General features: G+C 43.4%; 1 long non-coding RNA gene across 10 annotated transcripts in view; it reads left to right on the top strand.

The window, feature by feature from the left end:
* The window catches only part of LOC123603040, a 244679-nt gene that overhangs the window by 131519 nt on the left and 95462 nt on the right, over positions 1-17698 (top strand). For all 10 annotated transcript variants that reach the window (XR_006714703.1, XR_006714706.1, XR_006714702.1 and 7 more), the window contains one exon: positions 12619-12756. This is a non-coding gene — a long non-coding RNA (uncharacterized LOC123603040). The remainder of the gene's footprint in view (positions 1-12618; positions 12757-17698) is intronic.

The raw sequence follows: 17698 nt of genomic DNA, 5'->3' as shown, positions 1-17698 counted from the left end.
TGCCAAGCAACATGTCTCTGCGTTGGACTTAACCCATGAACCATGGCACTCCTTATTCCATTCTTATTCCATTCTTCCTTATCTCCAGCCCATTACTCCCTTTTTTTCCCCCATAAATATGTATATCATCCATACGTGAAGATGTGGATAACTCCTTTGCATCCTGGCAAAGTTTGTTCTGGGAACAAACTGCATTTTGAGTCTTTAGATGCTCTCTGACAGAAGGAAACACGCAAGCTTCATTCATATTCAGTCTGGCTGTCCTTATATTCTCAGCTAAAGTTCAGGGTGAAGGAAAAGGTTTCATTAGAGGCTTCATTAATTAGAGTGTTTAGTTTTCCTGTAGGGATGAAATGAGTATGTGTGGAGCAATTCTGTCACATAGATCGTTACCTAGAAAGGTCAGACACGAAGAGATATTGATTTCAGGTATTAAGGATGATTACACTGCAGCACTGTGCAGAAAAAGTCATCGCGATGCACGTTTCCAGATCTACGAACAAATGGAAGAACACGCGTGGCCATATTTTTAAATGATACAGAATAACGAGCTTTAAAAGTCGCTGGTTTATAATGAGCCATGATGAAGATTGAACACCGTGTTTTCAGGACTATGAAACACGCTGTAGGGAGCTCCCACAGCAAAAGTCTAGACCAGGGGTTGGCACACTACAGCTTGTGGGACAAACGTGGCCCATTGCTGGTTTTCGTAAATAACGTTTTATTGGACCGCAGCCACGACAACTTGTTTTGTGCTACAATGGCAGAGCGGAGTACTTGGAGCAGACTGTATCGTTTGCAAAGTCTAAACTCTTTACTTTGCCAATCCCTGTTCTAGACCTCTGAGAGTTTTGAGTCCTGTTTTAGAGATGAAAAAATAATGGTGAATCCCAAGAGTCAGTGTAGCCTCGATTAAAGTATAAGAGTAGAGACCAAAAGTGGTAGAATTCAAGATTTATTTTGAAGGTTCGCTCAAAAGGAACCGCTGGTGGATTGGATGAAGGGTATGGGAGAAGGTGAAGGCATTGGGGCGGGGGGCGGGTAAAAAGAGGCAGGAGAAGTGAGAGAAGGGTTGTGGAGCAGAGCAGGACTCCTCGGTTTCTTAGAAGCTTGGAGAACCCGTGACGTGCTCCATTTTGAATTGCACCCACGTGCATAATGTCTTGTTTTTATTTTTTTTAATGTTTATTTATTCTGAGAGAGAGAGAGAGAGAAAGAGAGAGAGAGAGAGAGACAGAGAGAGAGCATGTGCACGAGCAGGGGAGGGGCAGGGAGAGAGAACCCAAAGCAGACTCCACGCTCAGCACACAGAGCCCACTGCGGGGCTTGATCCCGCAACAGCGAGACCATGACCTGAGCTGATGTCCAGAGTCAGATGCTTAACTGACTGAGCCACCCAGGCACTCCAATAGTGCCTTGCTTTTAGATGAGAATTACATCTGAGCTGATGTGTCTCTGGGAGGGGGAGAGGTCAAGATCAGTGAGTGTGGATAGTTCAAGTGTGGAGGCCTCGTTTTATGGGGAAATGCAAAAAATAGACAGCTACTGGGGGATGTCCTTCAACGTAGGTTTCCTACCTCTCCTTCCTTCTCCCTGTGAGTTGGAATAGATATTTAATGATTTGCTTTTAATGTTGAACCGTGAGGTGATCTTGAGAAAGAAGCCATAAATGGTAGAGACGCAAGAATAAAAGAAGCCAGTGACTAAGATAATAGAACATCATCCAGCCGTGGGCACTCTAGTCCCAGATTTCCACCTTCCTCAAACCAGTGCTACATTGATTTGCAGTGTTTCTCATAGCTGGACTAATTTTAATTAATATAGTATATACTCTGGAAAGTTGTCAATTCTGATTATTTTAACCTGTTGCTAAAAATGAGCATTTAAGGGCTTTGTCCCAAGTCACCAAACTTGTGGACTCCCTGGCCATAGGAAGATCATTTCTTTCATTCCTGATATTGGTAATGTGTCTGTTCTCTCTTTTTTCTGTATTGGTTTTCATAGAAATATATTGATTTTATTGATCTTTTCAAATAAGCAGCCTTTGATCCTATTCTTATCTATTGTTATTCTTTCTGTTTTCAATTAGTTCCTTCAGCTTATATTACATCTATTTTGCTATGTTTTTCTAGTCTTTTAAGGAGGAAGTTTTAATGATAGATTTGAAACTTTTCTTTTTCAGCATGTACATTTAATTCTATAATTTTCCTCTATACACTGCTTTAGCTACAACCTGTAGTTTCTGACTTTTGTATTTTCACATTATTTATTTTTTTATTTTCTTTTAGATAGAGGGAGAGCAGTTTGGGGGAGAAGGGCAGAAAGAGAGAGAGAGAGAATCTTAAGCAGGCTCCACACTCAACATGGAGGCTGACATGGGCTCAATCTCATGACTCTAGGATCATGACCTGAGCTGAAATCAAGAGTTGGATGCTCAAATGACTAAGCCACTCAGGTGCCCCTCATATTGTTTATTTTAAAATGTTTTCTAATTTTCCTTAAAACTTCCTCTTTGACACATTGGTTATTTAGAGGTGTATTGTTTAATTTCCAAGTGTTTGGACATTTTTCTTTTCTATTTCTGTTATTGATTTCTATGTCAGTTCTGTTATGAGCAGAAAACATACTTTGTATGATTTCAGTTCTGTTTCATTTGTTATGGTTTGTTTTATGAAGTCAGATATGTTCTATCTTGGAGAATGTTACATGTGCACTTAAAAAGAATATATATTCTGGGGCTCTTGGGTTACTCAGTTGGTTAAGTATCTGACTTCGGCTCAGGTCATGATTTCCCGGTCCGTGAGTTGAGCCCCATGTCCGGCTCTGCGCTGTCAGTTCAGAGCCTGAAGCTTGCATTGGATTCTGTGTCTCCCCCCTCCCTCTATCCCTCCTCCATTCACACTCTGTCTCTCTCTCTCAAAAAATGAATAAACGTTAAAAAAAATAATAAAAAAAAGAATGTGTATTCGGCTGTTGTTGAGTGGAAAGCTTTACAAATGCCAATGAGACATAGTCAGTTGATGGAATTATTTAGTTCTTTTATATTCTTGCTGAATTTTTTAATTTACCAGTTCTATCAATTACTTAGTGCTGAACTCTTCAGCTACATTGCAGATTTGTCGGTTTTTTCCTTTTCGTTCTGTCAATTTTTGCTTTCTGTATTTTGAATCTCTGTTGTTACATGCATGTATGTTTAGAACTCTTGTGTCTTTTGATGAACTGGTCCTTTCCTTGTTATGTAATATCACTCCTTATCCTTGGTAATTTTCTTTGTGCTGAAGTTTATATAGACCAATGTAGCCACTACAGATTTCTTTTGTTTACTTTTTGTATAGTATACCTTTTTCTAGATGTTTGCTTTTTCCTTGCCTATATTACTATATTTATATTGAGTCCTTTAGGCTGCATGATCTAATCCCGTGTTTAGTTTATTTTGATATTTTTTTGTCTTTTAATCAATGTGTTTCATGCATTTATCTGTAAAGAAAAATATTAGTACATTAGGATTTTGATCTACATTTTAATTGTCTTTTCTGCTTGTTCCTTTTTTTCCCACTCCTTTGTTCCCCTTTCCTGATTTATTATGTGTTACTGGAATGTTTTTGTATTCCATTTTAATTTATGTACTATGTTTTTCACTACATCTCTTGGTATAATTTTTGAGTAGATACTGTCGTGATTAAAATATCCATATATATTTTTCCACAGTCTACTTAGAGTATATATTTTACCATTTCTCTTTTTTAATGTTTATTTATTTTTAAGAGAGAGGGAGAGTAGGGGAGGGACAGAGAGAGAGGGAGACAGAGGATCCGAAGCGGGTTCCATGCTGACAGCAGAGAGCCCGATGTGGGGCTTGAACCCATGAACCGTGAGATCATGACCTGAGCCAAAGTCTGACACTTAACAAACTGAGCCACCCAGGTGCCCCCATATTTTACCATTTCAAATGGAATGTATCAATCTTATCACCATTGAGGTCCCATGATACGCTTCCCTTCATCTTGCAAATGTCTTGTGTATTACATCTACAGTCATTGAAAAGCCACCATCAGAGAGTGTGTATAATTTTTAGTTTCAGGCATCAAGTATATTTTTAAAAACTTAAAGGATAGACCATTATGTTTATGCAGATACTTACCATTTATGTTGTTCTTCCTTTATGTCTTTCAAATAACACCAGGTCATTGCGTGGGTAGTGCAAACACCTTATAACAAAAATATTCCTGATTCATCCCTCCGGCCCCTTGTATTTTTGCTGTCGTTTATTTTTCTTGTACATAAGTGTACGTATAATATATATGCATAGATAATCCATACATTGTTGTGATTATTACTAAAAAAACCCATTATCCGTTACATCTATGAAGAATAGAAAAATACGTGTTTTATTTTACCTTTATTCATTCATTCCCTGATGGTCTTCCTTCTTTTACATAGATCCAAATTTCTGGTCTATATTATTTTCCTTCTGTCTGAAGAACTATGTTTTGCAAGGCAGACCTACTGGCTGATGTTCTGACCAGGCTTTTGTAGATTGTGGGTTTGTTTGTTTTTTTTTTTAACTTTTTAATGTTTATTTATTTTTTAAATGAAAAAAATTTTTTTAAATGTTTATTTATTTTTGACAGAGAGAGAGGCAGAACATGAGTGGGGGAGGGGCAGAGAGAGAGGAAGACACCAGAATCCAAAACAGGATCCGGGCTCCAAGCTGTCCGCACAGAGCCCAGCGCGGGGCTTGAACTCACAGACAGTGAGATCATGACCTCAGCCAAAGTCGGATGCTCAACCGACTGAGCCACCCAGGGGTCCCAGAAATGAATTTAAAGAGAATAGAAAAATGGCGGGAGAGGGGGGAGGGGGCACCTGGGTGTTTCAGTCGTGAAACATCTGACTCTGGCTCAGGTCATGATCTCATGGTTCGTGAATTTGTGAATTCGAGTCCCGCTTGTGGGTGAGCCCTGCTTCTCTCTCTCTCCCCTTCCTCCCTTTCTCTCTCTCTCTGCCCCTCCTGGGATTCTCTCTCTCTCTGCCCCTCGCTCACTTGCTCCCTCTCTCTTCCTCTCAAAAAAAAAAAAAAGAAAAAAGAAAAAAAAAAAAGAAAAATGGAAGATTTCCCATCTCTTGAGTGTTCAGATACTTCATTTCTGCTGCTTGGTACTTGATTTCCGCTCCTTGATACAGACCTAGGGGGCTTCTCCTGAAGACGCCTGCCTTCACTGATCCACACTGGTTTCAGGTTTCCTTGATTCCACGTTGAAGGATCCCAGAAGGAAAAACAAAACGGAAATACACCAGTCCACATTCTAGTCTTTTCCCATTTTCCTGCGACTTAATTCCCCGAGTCCCTGACTAGCTATTCCCTGCTCTCTTTATCCAGATTTTATAAATGCTCTCAGGGAGAAAGTCAGGGTGGAGGGTATTTATCTCAGCCTCTCTGAAACCGGAAACACCCCTAGATTTTCATCACTAGCAAGCCCCTTCCCTCCACCAGTAGGATACTCTAAGTCCAGCATAATTTGGGACTCGTTTTACCTGCAATAAACTATCAGATGCAAGGATACAAGAGGCTGGGCAAAGTCTAGCCTGAGCAATAGGAAAATTTAAGAAATAAGGCAAACAGCTGTGCTGCACTTTTCATGGCAAACTGTTACATTTGGGCTGTAGGAAAAACAGCGATTATTCTCCACGTACAAAGTAGATATATATTTTTTTTTAGGGAGTAACTCATTCTCCTCCCATTTTGTACTTAGAATGCATTATTTAGAACAGTCTCAATATCCATTTTAACCATACTTTACCTACATAAAGTTGTTAGGTATCTGATAATTCTTCAAAGCCCGGCTCTGCCTCATTATCTTATCATCTGGTCTCCTGGAGAAGAAACGTGGCAGGTGCTGAAGATTTTGGCAAGCATGCCGTATGAGAAAAAAATTCCTAAATGCAGAGCAGAGCTTCTAAACACAAGAATAGTGATTATTATTTTTTTATTTTAGAGAGAGCGCTCACATGGGCAAGCAGAGGAGAGGGGCACAGGGGGAGACAGAGAGAGGGAGCCCTTCCCCACATTCTGCATCTAACTCTCTGACACAACAGCCACATGAGCACTCCTGATACAATGTAACTGCTTCTGTCCTCTTGGTTTCCTTCAACCCCTTCTGGAATCCCCTTTCGAAGACCCAAGACGGGTTGGAGATGTAAGAAGTTAATTGCCTCTGCTTCTAATTACCTTTTTTTTTTTTTCTCCAGGGCAATGGGTTAATTATCAAGACACCAACCACATGTTAGATTCCCTGAGTGAAAGACACTTTTCCTTTAACATGATCACACTGTGTTAATGATACTCATCGCTCCCAGAATACTGCTAAAATTATTGTCCCTGACCAGGTTGCTTACAGAAATATTCATCCAGGATAGAGCATTAACCACCCCCCCCGATTGCATATTAAACAAATTTTGTTTTTCAAACTGTAAAATTACTGAGCCAGAAAAAAAAAAAAACACATTAATTAAAAATCGGAGCCAGCCCAGAACTACATTTAAAATGTTCCAGAAGTGGCAATTTAAAGAGTTAGAAAATACCACATTTCTCTATGTGCCTCCTGTACCAAATAAAACTGTTCATGTTTACTCTGCAGGGCGGACCAGCGCTTTTTAAGGTTTGGTTTCTTAACAGCAGTAAAGGGATTTTTAATCAACCCCAAATTGGCTTCAGGTCAACAAGGACAGAATTCAGTTTGCCAGAAGCACTGCTCAATGACTCAAGACCCCGAAAGCATGTGTTTATGTCGCCCGGACATTCAGAGCCTGGGATAAAGATGGCAACCTCTAAATTCCAAGTTCCAATCAAGTGCTAATCATTAATACTGAGAACTCCTCAGGCAAATTCACCTTGAGGTACACAGGGAAGTGAATCTCACACCTGAGGATCAGAATCCCCTGGAGGGCTTATTAAAACACAGATGGTGGGCTGCCATCCCCAGAATTTCTGATTCACTCCTGCGAGGGTGAGGCCCCAGAATTTGCATTGCTAGCAAGTTTCCAGCTGTTGCTAAGCCTGGTGGCCCAGAACAACACCTTGGAGAATCACTGATTTAAGTTAATGAAGACAGTTAGCACCAAAGATATGGTGCGATTACTTACCCCAGGGAAAATTGCATCCTTCATCTGGAGGATGACGCTATATTTCCAGCTTTACGTTTTGCTTGCCTGTCTCCTTTTTTCCACCATGGACCGGCTATTTTGGCTGTATTATTGTTAGTATCCATTGGTGGGGTGGGGGCTGTAAAAAACAGAAAGGTGAACTCCAATTGCTTGAAGAAGTTATTAAATAGATTTGTGTTCAGCAAACACGAGTTACTAGCTCACAAAGGTGAGGTCCAGGTGTTGAGTGGCCTTCGGTGTTGCTTGATCAGTGGCCCAATCATGTTTTCAAGGAACCACATACTTGATTTCCGTGTCTCTGCTCTGTAAGCCACAGTTTGGGTCTCATCCTAAGACTGGTTCCCTCTGTGGCTTTAGGATGGCTGGCGCAACAGTCAAGCTTACGGGTTGTTTGCTCATGACCGTTGGGAGAGCAAGTGACTTCCCTGGAGCTCTTTTCAGAACAAAGAAAAGTCTTCCAGAAGTTTCCGGCAGGTCTCTCCTTCTGTCTTCTTGCCCAGGATTAGGGCACATGCTCATTCCAGAACCAGTCACCAGATTTACCTTTTGCCTAATCAGACCACTTCCTAGAACTGACAATGGCATCAGATTCTCCTGAGACCCATGGTATGCATGATTGTTGACGTACTTAGAACTGGTATTTTCTTGGGAAGAAAGAAAGGAGAATGGGTACCGGCTAGCAATTAACAGTGTTCATCATACTTTCTAAGCCCATCTGAGAATAGATATTTTTAGAAAACTAGAAAGCCAACTGAAAAAAAACTATTTTGTGTTTTTTCAAGGCATGAAATTTTTTCAGGGAAAGATTTTTCAGAAGTCGTTGGCCAATGGGAAAAGCAGAGGCAGCGTGGTGGGGCTAGATTTGAACCTCAGAATCTGCCGCTTATTAAGAATGAAGCCTTGGTTGGGGGGGTACACCTGGGTGGCTCGATCAGTTAAGTGTCCCACTCTTGATTTCAGCTCAGGTCATGATCTCACAGTTAGTGAGATCGAGCCCCGTGTTGGGCTCTTTGCTCACAGCGTGGAGCCTGCTTGGGATTCTGTCTCTCTACCCCACACTCTCTGCCCCTCGTGCACGCTCTCTCTCTCTCTCAAAAATAAATAAGTAAATAAAATAATAAAATTAGCCCACATGCAATAAATGTGTGCACACACCATGATCCAGGGAGCACGCCTTCACATGCATTAGTGTGGTAATTACATCCAACAAGGAATCCTAGTCCATTCTTTTGACCTCTTCTTCCTAGAGGAAGTTTGTTGGTGTCTAGTCGTCTGTGAATTCTTCAGTTACCTAAACATTTTAACGTTGTATCAGAGTCAGATAGGGAACTTTGCCAAGGCTCTGTATCAAGCTCAACATTTTGAAATTTCCTGAGTCTTTGCTGTTCTCGTAAATTGAGATCATCTGAACTTTGCCAATTGCTGTTCTAGTTTCAATGTGTGCGCACACAGAGAGAGAGAGAGAGATGCATAAGAAAGAATGAGTCTAAAAATGGGACTTCAAAACAACAAGGAAGAGAGACACACAGCAAAAAGAAAGGGGGAAGAGAAAAAGAATCACCACTATAGATCAGACCCAGGTTGCGTGTTTGCAACTGACTCAGTTATTATCACAGATGGAGACAGTTCCAAGAGATCGAGCCCCTGTTGTGGTCCAGATCCTCTGTGACCATTTTTTTTCCAGTCCTAACAACCCCGAAAACTATATATTATCCTCATTTTAAAGGTGAGACAATAGAAGCTGAAAGGTGAATTAAGTCTTCATTCTTTTTTTTAAATGTCTATTTACTTATATATTTTTTTAAAAATTTAGTGTTGGGGCGCCTGGGTGGCGCAGTCGGTTAAGCGTCCGACTTCAGCCAGGTCACGATCTCGCGGTCCGTGAGTTCGAGCCCCGCGTCGGGCTCTGGGCTGATGGCTCAGAGCCTGGAGCCTGTTTCCGATTCTGTGTCTCCCTCTCTCTCTGCCCCTCCCCCGTTCATGCTCTGTCTCTCCCCATCTCAAAAATAAATAAAACATTAAAAAAAATAAATAAAAAAAAAAATTTAGTGTTTATTTTTCAGAGAGAGGGAGATCATGAGATCATGGCTTGAGACAAAACCAAGAGTCAATGCTGAACCAACTGAGCCCCTCAGGCGTCCTACATGCAGGATAACTTTAATGCATTTTCTCAATGTCACCCACCAGATACTGACTGACCCTGTGTGTTCACTATCAAGGCTCGGAAGGGCAACGTTCTCATCCTTTACATGGCAGCTGGTATGCTCATCGCCTAGTCTTCTCCCCCATCCGCTCCTCCTGTGGTCCTTCTGATATCATGACCCACCTACGGGGGCTCCTTTCCACCTTCTCTCCCATCTGTCAGCCCATCTCTGCCTTGAGCCTTCCCCCTGCTGACTTTCTAAGTCAGCCCTCTTTGGAACCTTCTACCCTGCCATGTCCTTATCTTCAGCTTACTTGCTATCAAACTACCCACACACTCTCAGCTTCTAGATCAGTGTCTCCTGTAGCCTCTACAATTGCACAGTAACTTCCTGTTCCCAGGGTCCACCCTTCCTTCAGTCCTCACTGCTTCATCTTCAAAGTAAATTCACTGATCTGCATAATATTCTCAGATCTCTTACGTTTACACACCCACTGGCTCAGTACCCTCCTCTTTTCTTTCCAGGCTGGCTACCCCTCAGCATATCCCTTAGCTGTTTTTCTAAATTCCCTGAGATGAGAAACAACACACCCACTTTTCTCTCCATATTTTGGCAATTCCAGGCTTCGTGCTCTAAAGAGAGCATGTATTTTCCCCCCAGGGGTCATAGCCCTTTCTGCTTTTTGTGTACTTTTCCTGCCTTGTCCATTATTTTCCCTAAAAAAACTCCATCTTGGGGTGCCTGGGTGGCTCAGTCACTTAAACGTCCGACTTCGGCTCAGGTCATGAGCTCACGGTCCGTGAGTTCAAGCCCCGTGACGGGCTCTGTGCTGACAGCTCGGAGCCCGGAGCCTGCTTGGGATTCTGTGTCTCCCTCTCTCTCTCTGCCCCTCCCCTGCTCATGCTCTGTCTCTCTCTGTCTCTCAAAAATAAATAAATGTAAAAAAGTAAAAAGAAAAAGAAATCAACTCCGTCTTTATGTATGTGTAAAAATGAGGCAATTATTTGAAACTATCAAAGAGCTGGCTGTGCAGGTGATATGGGGGCTTGGCATAAATCGTGAAGGGAGTGAAGAATTAACCACTGTCTATTCAAATCTTTTACCCATTTTTTGGTTTGGTTGTCTTTTTACTGTTGAGTTGTAGGAGTTCTTTATATAAAGGTCTGATAAGACCCTTATCAGATAGGCAATTTGTAAATGTTACCTCCTATCCTGCGGGCTTTTCCCTTTCTTGATGGTATCATTTGCAGCACAAAAGTTTCTAACTTCGATGTAGTCTAATTTTCCTATTTTTCCCTTCTGTTGTATATTTGCTGTTGTATCTAAGGGCACATAAATTACAAAGAGACTTAGGGGGAAAAACCCACTAGGATCGAAGTAAATAACATTAGAAAGATAAATACAACACAAGTATTTAAGAAAACACGTAGCCAGTCACTCCTTCTTAAGTTCTGTTGTTCCCTGTGTAACTGGCTTCGTCACAGAGAACAGTGTCACCTGGAGTAATCTTGACGAGTGGCCTCATGCAGTGCGGAGAGCAGCTTGAGTCACACGGATGCCCTGAGTCACAGGCGAGAGCTGGTCCAGCCAAACTGTGCGGAGAGAGTTGCCATGGAAACATCCAGGTCTCCACAGTGCCCAGCCTGATGTCGGAAGTCCTGATAGTGGCTTTGTGGTTGCCTCTCCTTTCCTAAGAGAGGGCCCCTGTGCTGTTGCGGAATTTCTTTTTTTTTTTTTAATTTTTTTTTTTTTTCAACGTTTATTTATTTTTGGGACAGAGAGAGACAGAGCATGAACGGGGGAGGGGCAGAGACAGAGGGAGACACAGAGTCGGAAACAGGCTCCAGGCTCCGAGCCATCAGCCCAGAGCCTGACGCGGGGCTCGAACTCACGGACCGCGAGATCGTGACCTGGCTGAAGTCGGACGCTTAACCGACTGCGCCACCCAGGCGCCCCTGTTGCGGAATTTCTAAACCAGCCATTTTTGGCTACTAAAGAACCTTGCTTTTCAATAGCTCTCTCTGCCTCTTCTCCTTTCGCCCCACCTTTAGTGGAAGCCTGGACCCATATTTGGACCCATATTTTTCAGGAAATAAAGCACAGGCCCAACCGTATTTATTATCGAACATTCTCCTTGTACAAGAGCAAAAACATGGGCCTTGGATTCCTTTTGCCCCCTCTGAAACACCAGAACTGTTCAACAGCGTCCTGAATCAGATTCGAAGTTCTGTGGCGTCTCAAAAAAAAAGGGGGGGGGGATTATATCGGATTGTGTCCTTATTTTCTGACGAGAGGCGACAGGCAGGTTTACTTACATACAGAGGCAGCGCTAATGCGAAACTGAAGGCAAGAGTGATCACCGCACGGGGTCTTACACGGGTGGTTTTCCTCTAGAAGCCCGATCTCCCACCAGCACCCCTTCAAGTGTCCAGGTGACAATCTTGGAGTTATCGTTCTCTGCACCCCAGGTCCACTCCATTAGGAAATCCCGCTGGGTTTCTTTCCCTAATCTCTCCAGAACCTGACTTCATCTCCCGCCTCCGCCGCTAACACCTAGCTGATGTCATCTCTTGCCTGGATCCCTGCACCCAGACTTCCTGCTTCTCCTTGCCTCCCCCCATGCCCCCGATAGAAGCTAGAATGGCCTTTGCCATCTGAGTCAGAATGTCTCCCCTCAGCCCCAAACCCTCCGACAACTTTCCATTGCAGAATAAATCTGTATTTCTTAGCCGTGTTGACGACCCCCCCAACCCCCATCCCCACCACATGACCTGTGTTTCCGAATCTTGCTAACTCTATTCCTTCTTACTCGCTCTGCTGTATCCACACTGCCCCTTGCTACTTTGTGGACAGTCCAAAGCGCTCTTGCCTCAGAGCCTTTGCCCTTGCTATTCCCTCTGCCTGGAATACTTTTCCCTTCACTTATCACTTCCTCCTGCACAAATGTCACCTTTAAAAAAAATTTTTTTTTAACATGTATTCACTTTTTTTTTTTTTTTTTTTTTTTTTGAGAGAGAGACCGAGAGAGACAGCATGCAAGTCAGGGAGGGGCAGAGAGAGGGGGAGACACAGAATCGGAAGCTCGAACCCACGAGCCGCCAGATCATGACCTGAGCTGAAGTCGGACGCTTAACCGACGGAGGCACCAGGCGCCCCTGCACAAATGTCACCTCAACTCAGAGAGGCTTTCCCTAACCACCCTGTAGAAGAGTAACATTTGCATATTCTATACTCTGCTTTAATTTTGCCCATGGCACTCATCCCTGCAGGACCTAAGCTTATTTATTTGTTGCCTGTTTCCTCCCACTAGGAATATAAGCGCCACCAGGGCAAGAATGTCTGTTTATTTACGCTATATGAGTAAATTACAGCGCTGGGATTGAGAACGATGTCGCCACAGTCCAACTACCTCGGCCTGAATCTCGGTTGAATCAGCTGGTGGACTTTGGTAAGTTAATATGTAGCTGTTTTTGTGCCTCCGTAGCCCCCTCTGTAAAATGGGGGGGGGGGACAAATCAACGATTACGCCTGCATCATGGGATTGTTGTCGTAAAAGAGGTGATAGGGGAGAAGTGTTGAGAGCAGCGACGAGTGGAGAGCAAATGTTCAATAAATGAAGCTTAGCGCTAGCCATTGTGGATGATAATGTACACAGTTGCGTATCAATCACCTTGTGAAGCAGAAGTAGGACTGGAGAGGCACGTACGTTAAGTAGTTTTTAAGAAGTTGAACAAGTGGAGGCACCTGGGTGGCTCGGTGGGTTAGGCATCCCACTTTGGCTCAAGTCATGCTCTCACGGTTTGTGGGTTCAAGCCCCGTGTCGGGCTCTGTGCTGACAGCTCGGAGCCTGGAGCCTGCTTGCGATTCTGCATCTCTGTCCCTCTCTGCCCCTCCCCTGCTTGTACTCTGTCTCTCTCTGTCTCTTAAAAACAAACATTAAAGAGTTGAACAAGTGAATAGCAGCAAAGGAAAAGGGAGAAGGTTGGATTCAAAACCAGCCCCCGGGACTCCACTGCACCATGAAGGGGGCTGTATCTGTGGCTTTCAAAGATGTCGTTATTGCCAACAAGTCAAGGTTAACATGGGGCTGGAACCTGAAGAATGTGATTTACCATTTCCCAAACTCTGTTCCATGGAACACCAGCCCAAGAACAGGCTCCCAGGAAAACATGGTCAAATAAGGTTTGAGAACACTAAACACTATATCCCACCTTAGATATTATCAGCAAAGGTCATCATATTAGAGGCTCTGTGAAGTCCTCCTGTAAAGGGTCCCGTTTAACTGTCTCACGTGTTCTCTTTAAGAATATTTAACTATAGGGGCGCCTGGGTGGCCCAGTCGGTTGGGCATCCGACTTCAGCTCAGGTCATGATCTCACAATCTGTGAGTTTGAGCCCCATGTCGGGCTCTGTGCTGACAGCTCAGAGCCTGGAGCCTGCTTCGGATTCTGTGTCTCCCTCTCTCTGCCCCTCCCCTGCTCATGCTCTGTCTCAAAAATAAATAAAAACGTTAAAAAAAATTTTTTTAAGAATATATTTAACTATAGAACTCTTTGTGTATGTTATGTATACCAACAATCTGCAGAGATTATTTAGAAAAACACCAATGTAACAAAATCGACCCAAACCAGGTGTTGGCTGCTGGTGGGAGATGAGTCAGACCAGTGGGGGCTGATATCTTGAGGGCGGAAAGATCTGCCCAATTGGGGCAGCCAATTGGAAACCAACCCAACAGCAGGAGGCCATGGGAACGTGCGTTCATGAAAGAGTCTAGAATATCATGGTGGTAGGAAAATGGAGGCCCAGACAAGCAGCAGCAACACGACAAACAGCACCGAGGAGTGACCAGAGGTAGTGCCTGGGTTTTCTGACACCCCGCAGAGCTCAGCAACCACGAAATCTGGCAGAGGGCCATATGCTAATGTTCAAGGAGGGAATGAGAATGCCAGGGGCTAGTTGGTAAAGGAATCTCAAATTTAAGTGTGAGGTTCAGGGATGGAACCATGAACACAAGCAGCGAATTCATCTCTAGGGACCAGAAATGCTCCTGCAGAATTTGGCAAAGAGGCAAAATTGATCCAGACAAGGGTAAAAAGTGGGCTTGGAATTTCCAGAAGCTTCGCGTCAAGGAGCAAAGTGATAGTCTAGCGATGCCATGTAGAGAAGAAGACTAAATGTGACCCCTTAAATCCTGCATGATTTAGAATTCATGGTCACAGACCTGAGCTGAGCCCACAGGTGAGAGCCAAGAGGCTGTGACTGTGGGAAAAAGACGTACAAGGATCAAGGCGCCAAGGTGGTCACTACAGAGTGGAAAGTCAACACATCCGTGAGGCATATTCATATAGCAGGTGGCTAAGGGTCCACAGGTATGCCTCCTTTTTGCATCCTATGCCTCGGATCCCCAGCTGAGTGCTGTCTGCACTACAGCAGATTGCATCTCTGAGCTAGCTGGCATCCCACGATGCACTTTGCAGCCCCAAGGTTGGATTTACAGCCTGTGGCACCCAGCAGGGTAATCACCCTCCTGTTTGGGCTGTTCTGCACCATTTCCTAGGGACAGACTCCCCTCCCAGAGCGGTTGAGGTACTTTGGCACTCTAAGAATGCAACTCTATAGACTTGGTTGATGTCCAAGTTAAGTTTTTAAGCAAGAGAACTTGGCATTAAATTACCCCGAGTGACTGTCATCACTCTAAAGCCAGCAAAAGTTACTCTGCTCAATAAAGTTTTGAGAAATATGTTGAACCTTGGGCAAATTTATGATTCTCTTTTCTCAACTCATGGTTAAGACTATTAAGCCAAAGAATTTTTCCCTCTGTCTCTGCTGGAACTAGATAAAGCTGTTGCCGTACCATTATACTCCAAAATATCCAGTTAGGAAATGTGGCCGGCATTTCTTTAAAAATTTGTCTTAGAGAAAGCAGAATGCAATTAACGCGGAATAAGGCAGACATTTAGCAAATTGCTGTGAGAACAGGGAGAGGAAAGAATGATTCTGTTTAGAATGATAATCAAGGAAGCATTCATGGAAGAGACACCGTTGAGTTAGGCTTTGAAAGGTAAAGAAAAGAATAATGCATTGCTGATTTACTTGCTGGCCTCCAGAGGGTTTCAATCTGGGGAACCTATCTCAGGGGGATCTCAGAGAGAGTTAAAAAAGAGTCGCTTTGCTTTTAGCTCTAATATTCTGGCCCCAAGTTAATGACCACTTAGGTAAGAATGAGAGCCATTACTGGGTTCTACTCCTGAAACCAATACTACATTGTATGTTAACTAACTTTAATTTAAATAAATAAGTTAAAAAAAAAAAAGAAAGAAAGCAGTTCTTTCATTTCTCTTAGCTTTGAGCTTCCTTGAGGGAGGGCCATAACAAGCATTTTGTTTTGTTTTCCTTTGTAATGTGGAGGAAGACTGAAAAGCCAGAGGGTCAACTCTAAAGACTCTGTGTGCAAATGTTGATGGGGATTGACATCATTAAGCCCGTGGAAGGGAGAGGTTGCAGATTAGTGCGGTTGCAGATTAGTGCAGTTGCAGAGGAAGAATCAATTGACCTGGAGAAGAATGTGGCAAAAGAGCCTTGCGTGCCTCGGGAATGGGGGTCCTCTTGGATGCAACAAGCCAGAGGTCGCAAGACCTCGCATGAATGTGGTTTGGTGGCACCTTGAAAGCCCGGATGGAGAAGATAAAGGAAGGCCAGCGAAACTGACTAGGAAACACAAAGACCATAGACAGTGAAAGCACATTAACTCTCAGGGGCATCAGATACCAGAATACTCTAAAGACCAGACTCCTCCCCCATTTTTTTAGACCCAACAGAATAGGGAAGAAATCTTCCATTGTTACTTGATGTTGAATTCCATGTGGAGTCTGGCGTGTGAGGGCTGTAAACCAGATTCTAATCCGATTTATAAAAATGAAGAAATATTACAGTTTTCCACATTGAGTATCATGGGAAAATTCATGACTGTCATATTTCAAAATCTGCAATGGTACATTAGAATTCCGTATCTAATTTCCAAGCTATTCTGCTGAAAGCATCTTCAATTTTTATATCCATCTTGTAGTCATTAACAGCTATGTCTTTGGAATCAGAAAGAAGTCGTTTGAATAATAACTGTGCCTCTAACATGATTTATAAACAAAAGTCACTTAATATTTTTGAGCTTCAGGTGCCTCCTGTGGAAATGGGGATACCTACCCAACAGGGTTATCATGATGTTAATTGGATAATCCGTTTCTGAAAAAAGAGCTTAATTTCTTAGCCGGCACTTAGAATGCCTTCAACAAGCGGTAGCTTCTGTGATTATTTTTGTGCTGCTGGGGTTGGGACCAGGAGTCTGGTCACCTAGGCTCTATCAACACTGGGACAGGAGCTTGGGCAAATCACCTGCATGTCAGTGTCCCCCATCTTTCCACCTGAGACGCTTGGGAATGACAAATGACCTCACACCATGCTCAGGAGGGAAAGGGTAATCTTCCTTCCCTGGTGAGATTTATTCCTATTTCTGGAGGGAATGTGAATTCAGGATAGGCTGTGGTCTAGGTAGCTCTTTTGCAAGAGGTAGGAAAGAATTTCTACTTCTCAAATGTCTTTTTTTTTTTAATGTTTATTTTTGAGAGAGAGAGAGAAAGAGAGAGTTTCACAAGTAGGGGAGGGAAAAAGAGAAGGGACAGAGGATCTGAAGCAGGCTCCGTGCTGACAGCAGAGACCCCGATGAGGGGCTTGAATTCACAAACCATGAGATCGTGATCTGAGCTGAAGTCGGATGCTTAATTGACTGCCTGCCACCCAGGCGCCCCTAATTCTCATTTGCTAACGTGCATACAAATCTTCCGGTGTTTTAGAGATTTTATCTTCTTAAGTACTCTCTCCACCCACTGTGGGACTTAAACCCACGACCCCAAGATCGAGAGTCACATGCTCTACCAACAGAACCAGGCAGGCACCCCTAAATCTTCTGGTGTTTTAAAATACAGTTTATTAATAGAACGTTTGAAGTATTGTAAGGCCAACGAATCAGGAGATGACTGCCATCAAAAGAATGGTTTATTACTCACAGTTCCCCCGAGAAGGAGATAGTACACGATGCTGTGGGGGACATACCCAAGGTCAGTCACTGGTCAGAGAGAGAGGGAGAGCTGTGGCTAGTTTTAGGTGTTTCCTCAGAAAGGAAGGGGTGAACCAGGGTAAAAAGGCTTACACTTAGTTAGGTAATTTCAGTGGTCTCTGGGGCAAAGGGGCCATCCCTAGTTGTCTGGTACCTTCTCCCCTAGTGCAGTGATTAGAACAGTGGCCTGGAGAATGAGAGCCCCATAAAGAAGGTGGTTGGGGTGCGGGCTCTGGACTGGTTGGTTTGTAACTGAAAAGCAAGCTTGGGGGCGAGTTGC

The sequence above is a fragment of the Leopardus geoffroyi genome, chromosome E1 (genome assembly GCF_018350155.1).
Source record: "Leopardus geoffroyi isolate Oge1 chromosome E1, O.geoffroyi_Oge1_pat1.0, whole genome shotgun sequence".
NCBI lineage: Eukaryota > Metazoa > Chordata > Mammalia > Carnivora > Felidae > Leopardus > Leopardus geoffroyi.
Note: the sequence above shows the minus strand (reverse complement) of the source record. Positions and strands in the feature narration are given on the sequence as shown.